General features: G+C 47.4%; 1 long non-coding RNA gene across 1 annotated transcript; it reads right to left on the bottom strand.

Annotated features, from left to right (window-relative positions):
* Window positions 1-627: 627 nt before the first annotated feature.
* Window positions 628-1751, bottom strand: LOC106149844. The gene is made up of 2 exons (XR_001236283.1): window positions 1651-1751; window positions 628-1079 (listed from the first exon to the last, which is right to left on the bottom strand). It is a non-coding gene; the product is annotated as an uncharacterized LOC106149844 (long non-coding RNA).
* Between the last annotated feature and the right edge of the window lie 4532 nt (window positions 1752-6283).

Genomic DNA, 6283 nt, shown 5'->3' with positions numbered 1-6283 from the left:
TGAACAAGTGTCTTGACCTCTCCGAGCCTCCGTTTCTGTGCCATATGGAAAGCGAAGGGATACAGCAGATAATGGGATGGCTCAGAAAACATCGATGCTCCTGGTACGCAGTGATTACTCATGACTGGCTGGGGGGCCGCAAACCCTTTGGGCAAATCCATTCAGCTTCGTATGCCCATGGCAAGCTGCCGCTGTGATTACGGGGTGTCCTGTGGTCACGGGGGACAGCAGAAGCACAATGGCGTGCATGGGTTCCACCTGTGGCCATGCCCGGTTAGCAGGAAAAGCCTAATGCCTTGTGAAACCGCCAGCCCTGCTGGGCAGCTGCTTTCGTGCTCTTTGGGAAGCCAAAGTGGGCAGAAAACTGGATCCAGGCTCCAGGCTCCCAGGGCATTTCTCCAGCCTTCTCGGGGATGTGACTTCTAAAGAAGCCACACTGACTCCAGGGCACTTCCTCCTCCCGCTTCCTGAGCAGGTCTGTGTTCAAAGGACGCCACCATCCATGACCCTCCTACTTACTGGCTAGAAGGGACGCATCCTCTCCGCTCAGTTAAAATGACATTTTCCTGAGAAGAGCAGGTCATATTTCAAACTGCATCGCCAAGGTATCAGGGGCCAGTAAAAGGGGGCATTTAACACCGTATTTATTTTGACTGGCAAAACAGGTCATGGCTGTAAAAGAAACAGCTCTTGGGAGTGAGGCAGCCTCCCCGACTCCGGGCTCACTCTCTCTACCCACATGCACACTGTTTAAAGCATTCCGGAGCCGCTGCCAACTTTCCTGGCAGTGCTCTTATTTCTTTACATGTATGTTGCATTCCATCTGTGTAATGTGCGCTCTGTGCCATTGGGAGACTCTGGCGAGGCCTGGCAAGGTGGCATATGTGCTCAGGCTCGTTCTAAGTAAAAACAGGACATGGGGCAGAGGGGCACCGGAGAAGTGGAGGAGGGCTGCTTCTCCTGAGGCTCAGGGGGGCCTGGGCTTTGAGCTGCTTGGCAGTTTCTCTCCAGATGCGGTAGTGTCACGTGTCTGCGCTTCATCCTACCCGGAGAAGGTCTGGGACACAGGTTTGCAGTTTCTGATACGCAGCCAGGAAAATAAAAAGGAAAGAAAACGGTACCATCAGGAAAACACACTCATGCTCGTGAATCTAGGGTTGGCCCGGAAACATCTCTGGGCCTTAAACACCAGGGCCTGGATCTGATACTCCCAACACCTAGAGAAAAACTGAACTCCATCTTTGCCTGTCTCCAGAACCATTACGGACTTGGTCGGTGGAGCTGAGGCAACATGCTGTGATTGGATCCAATTTCACCCCCTTGGCAGACAGGAAAGCCAGGTTTTACGCACTGCCAAAACATCTGGTGAATTCAGTTTTAAAAAATGTGCCAGTCCAGTGGGGAAGAAAACAAAGCCCTCTAGAAACAGTTGTTGAGTATTGGGCGACTAAAAATATCATCCTGATTGACTAGAAAGGTTCGCTTTTCCACCGGGTCTTCAGTGGAAAGCGTCCAGCCGAGCACGGAAGATGACGGGGCTAAACAACATAAAGATTCACGCTTTCACAAAAAGCGGGACGCACACAGATTTCTTGAGTCCAGCCAAGACTATGAACAGAATCTGCCTGTTTAGAGGTGGAATTTACTCACCTGAATCAGAAGGGGATGGCATGGGACAGGAAAAAATAAGGTTCTGGCTTCTAATGAGAAACAGCCGTGTGTGGAATAAAATTAGTGTGAGTTGTGTAATCCCGGTTGGCCAGTTGTAAGAACAGGGAGGAGGGAGGAGTTTGGGGAACAGGCTTCACATGTGATTCAAGAGGTCCTGGAGCCCGTCCTGACCCTCTGGGTTGGAATTTCTGACTCTCTACTTCGCCTTGACTCAGAATAGGAAACCGTATCCTGACCGCGTGTTTCTTTTTATAGAATTCGACTTGCTTGCCAGCTTCCTCCAGAGCCTAAGATCATCCCTCCTCGTCTCTAAACAATATGCCAATCACCAAGATGGAAGTGAGGGGCTGCACGGTCCCGACTGCACCAAACATAACCCAGGCCCTGCGCAGAAGACACGCAAGGAGCCCAGAGTCTGGCTTTTGCGCCGGGCCTGGTAAATACAACATGTTCTTACAGGTTGGAAAACCGTCTGGCTCCTCTTTGTACTTTCTCTCTTTCTCCCACTTCTTCTGACTTGGATCTCGCCGTTCTGCTTTTGACGTGGGCCAAGTTCGCATTTGCCAGTTGCCGAGTGGATAATGGATGGTTTGTGAGATGAGCAGTAAGCCAGGGACAAGGAGCCGGGCAGCCAGGCGCGCACTGCCGGTGTGATCAAATCCCGCTCAGCCCGACGGGCCCTCCGAGCACGTGCTGATAGGAATCAAGCGGGGTGAGAATGAAATGTCTTAATTCCCGTTCACCCGGCTGCCTTTCTTGTGCTGGTGACAACCCCCGCAGGAGACCCTTTGCCCCGGTCTAATCAGTTAGCGGAGGTCATTTCTCGCTTGTCAGGTACACCGGGGCCTGCGAGCCCGAAGGGGACATTAATAGAATGCAAAGTGTTTAGTCGTCCCTCATTAAAAATGGATTTTGTTTTCAGTGCTTGCTTTGAGGACGGGAACAGTGAAGTTGGAAACTGTGCTTGTAATTGGGAGCAGGTCTCCTGCCAGATCCTAACAGCTTTAAGGGATATCCAGTTTTAGGTTTATAGTACTACATTCTGGCTCATTGAAATCGCAGCTCAGGGCTGCCAGGATGCGTCATAAACTACAAAATTTGTACAAAAATGTATTGACATAATGACTGTGGAGCCTTAAGTCAAAGGGGCAGGGGAGCTGTTTGTCCACATCAGCATTGTTGTCCTCTTGGGTCACCCGGGACAATTATCCCATTCGCAGGATTCCAGGCCTGGTCGGGCCAGTTTGCTCGGCTGCTTAGAACATGACGTTAAAGGGCTGAGGAAGCAGCCTCACCCTGTCCTGTAGCGACAGATGGCATCCCTACCTGGGTCACACCAGACAGAGGCTTAGGGATCAAACCCAGAGCAAGCATTCCCATCTGCTGCTGGAATAAAGTGTCATGTGTAATTCCGGCCTCATGGTTCTCAGCTCTGATTAGTCTGTGCTCACTGGGCTCTGGACACGACTCACCTTCCAGATCCTCCAATGGACCAAGTTTCTTCCTGCCTCTGAGCTTCCCCTCATATTATTCCCTCTGCCTGGAACTTCTCTGTCCCGGCTACTTTTGGCTCTTCATCCAGTATTCAGTTTATAGGCTGAGTTTTCTTTTTTTGTGGTCCTGGGTATTCAACTGGGGCCTTTGCACTGAATTACATCTCCAGCCCTTTTTATAAAAATGTTAAAATTCTGAGACAGGGTCTCGCTAAGTTCTCAGGCTGGCCTTGAACCTGTGATCCTCCTGCCTCAGCGTCTGACAGTGCTGGGATTACAGGTGTGAACCACCACAGCCAGCTTTAGGCTGATTTTTCAGAGACTGGCTTCCACTGTAGCATTTATTGAAACTGTCACTTCAAAATTCTGTTTATGTCAGATGGGACTAGTGCTTCCGACGCTGTACATGTGCACATGAATCTCAGGGAGTTTGTGTTAAAATGCAAGTTCAGAGACAGCAAGGCCTGGGCAGGGCCTGAGACTCTGCATTTCCAACCAGCCCTGTGTGAGGCTGCGGCTGCAGGTCTATGGGCCATGCTCTGAGTAGCAACAACACGGGCCTTTCTCAATCACAGTTGTGGGAAAGAATTAAGTCCAGCAGAAAGTGAGCTGAGCTACTGTTTTCTCAGTTCCCCTAAGGACAGTGCATAACTGGAACCTTTAGCAGGATGTTAATTCATTACATACCTTGGATGCCTTGGGCAGGTTCTCAACTTCTCCCCTGGGGAAGTCTGGGCTGGAGAATTCTTCTGGGTGGGTGACTGTCCTGTGGATGGTAGGCTATTTAGCAGCAGCCCTGGTCTCTTTGTATCAGGGACCCCAGTGGTGTCATCCCTTAGGTGTGACAATCAAAAATGTCCAAGTTCCCTGGGGCAAAACAGCACCCCCTGTCGAGACATACAGCTTTACCACATTAGGATCTCATTCTCCGGCGGTAGTGGGTTGAGAAGGATCGGAAGGCCCAAGACAGTGTTTTGGGCATGACTAGACTCTCACTGCCTAGCACAGTTCTCAGGGCATGGCTGATCCCCATTACGTGTTTCGAGATTGATTGAATAAATGAATGAGCGAGTGAGTGAGTGAATGAAAATGAGCTCCAAAATCATATTTGGCTGGTGGGCAAGTAGAATTCCCTTCACACAGCCCTCAACCCCATCCACCCCACTCCCCCTCAAAAAACAGCAAAACTAGTGGGCTAGTTGTCATCCAAAGCACAATTTTTCTAAATGTAGCATTTTTCCAGAGTAAATATCACTTTGGAAGGAAAAAAATTGTGAAGAAAGATTCTCACTTGAGATCTTTTTTTAAGAAAATGTCTCCAATGACTAAAATCGTCTTACAGTAAGTACCCAGAGAATTGCATTTGCTTAGAGAGAGAGAGAGAAAAAAAAAACCTGCTGTTTTTAGTCTCAAGTGTAGAAAGTATTTGAAAATCATATACTATTTTCCCCCCTCTTACTGCAAAAATTATAAGATGATAGCATTAATTTTGATTCTAGATTGTTTAAGCTCCGTCTCACAGAGAAAGTGTTATCGGGGACTTCTTTGGGAAAAAAACCATAATTAATAGCACTGGCAATTCAAGGAAGAAAAACAGTAATGGTGGGGGGAGCTGTAATGGTTTCAACGTGTCCTCCAAAACTTGAGTTGAAATTTAATCGCCATGGTGACAGTATTAGAAGCTGGAACAAAAAAAAAAAAAAAAAGAAGAAGAAGCTGGAACATTTAAAGGTGAGTGGGTCATGATGACTTCACCCTGAGGAATGGATTAATGCTGGGAATGGGTTGGTTATGGCAGGAGTGGTTTTGTCCACTGAGTGAGTTTACCCAGTCTCTGCTATTTTGTTATAGCAGCAGAAAGCAATCTAAGCCAGGAGATCTCTCCCATGGTTTCCAGAGGAAAATTACCAATAGAAAAAAAATCTTCACATTGCTTAAAAACTGTAGCCTTGGGTTGTATTTGTAAAAGAATGTGATTCACTCCATTTGCCTGTTTCCACACACTCAGCAACTCAGAGACAAGTTTTCAAACCAAACTGCTATGCACAAGGCAAAGCTGACTTCTCCCTCTTCTCTTCCAAAACTTTGGGCAAATGGGGAGGTTGAATTCTCAATTGCTCTGGTAATTGACTAGCATTTGGTGCACTGAAGCAGCTTCTGGAAAAGGATGTGGAGATGATGATCTTCCAATGCCTCTCAGTGTGTTCTTTTTTGCCTACTAGAGGTAGAAAATCATTTTTATTTTGCATGCCTTCTGTGCAATCTATTGGTAGTGGCTGTAAGCACGACTTTTCAGCAGAGACTGTGAATCTAAGTCTGGGCTCCGTGCATAGGAAGCAAAGAGTGCTGCAGTGAATTGGTAATGTCTGCCATGAGTAGCTAGGTGGAGGAGGTGGATGCGCTGTGGATTGACCATTCCTGGGTCTTGCTATAGTCTTCTTCTTTAGGGAAGGTGCCTTTTACTGAAGGAGAACACCAAAGCAAAGCTTCTGCACATCTGTACATAGCCTATCTCACTCCGTTTCACTCAGATAAGTCAGGGTTTCAGTTCCAGCAGCCTCCCACAGCAGATGTGACCCAAAACACACCATTAGGGGAAAGTGCCCTTCCTTCCCCCAGAGCATCTGAATAGGCTGTTGTATCTGTGGCTCCCTCTCAGGGTCAGTACAGCTAGGTCATCCCTTCACCAAGTGACCTTACATTTGACTCTGTTGCTGTGATACCAAGTATGGTGCAAACAGCACATCCCCCTCTTGGGGGGATGATGAAAAGGTCTTTTTATAAGACTTTTTTTTCTTTCCAGGACAGGGGATTGAACTCAGGACCTTTGCATGAGATATAGCTCAAGTTTTTAAAATTTTTTTTTTCTTTTTTTAATTTGAGACACTATCTCGCTAAATTGCCCAAGCTAGACTCAAACTTCTGTCCCTCTTGCTTCAGCCTCCCAGACTGCTGGGATTACAGGTGTGCACCATCACGCCTGGATAAGACTTAATAAGTCCAAACAGTCATTGTTATTCAATCTCCTTGCTGTCCACAATATATACATAAATGAGAATTTTAAAATGCATTAAGACAAGTATCGGATCTTCAAGACAATGATGAATAAGTAAATGATG

The sequence above is a fragment of the Chinchilla lanigera genome, unplaced genomic scaffold (assembly GCF_000276665.1).
Source record: "Chinchilla lanigera isolate Chin_1 unplaced genomic scaffold, ChiLan1.0 scaffold00054, whole genome shotgun sequence".
In the NCBI taxonomy this organism is placed as follows: Eukaryota; Metazoa; Chordata; class Mammalia; order Rodentia; family Chinchillidae; genus Chinchilla; species Chinchilla lanigera.
This window is presented reverse-complemented; position numbering and strand designations above follow the sequence as displayed.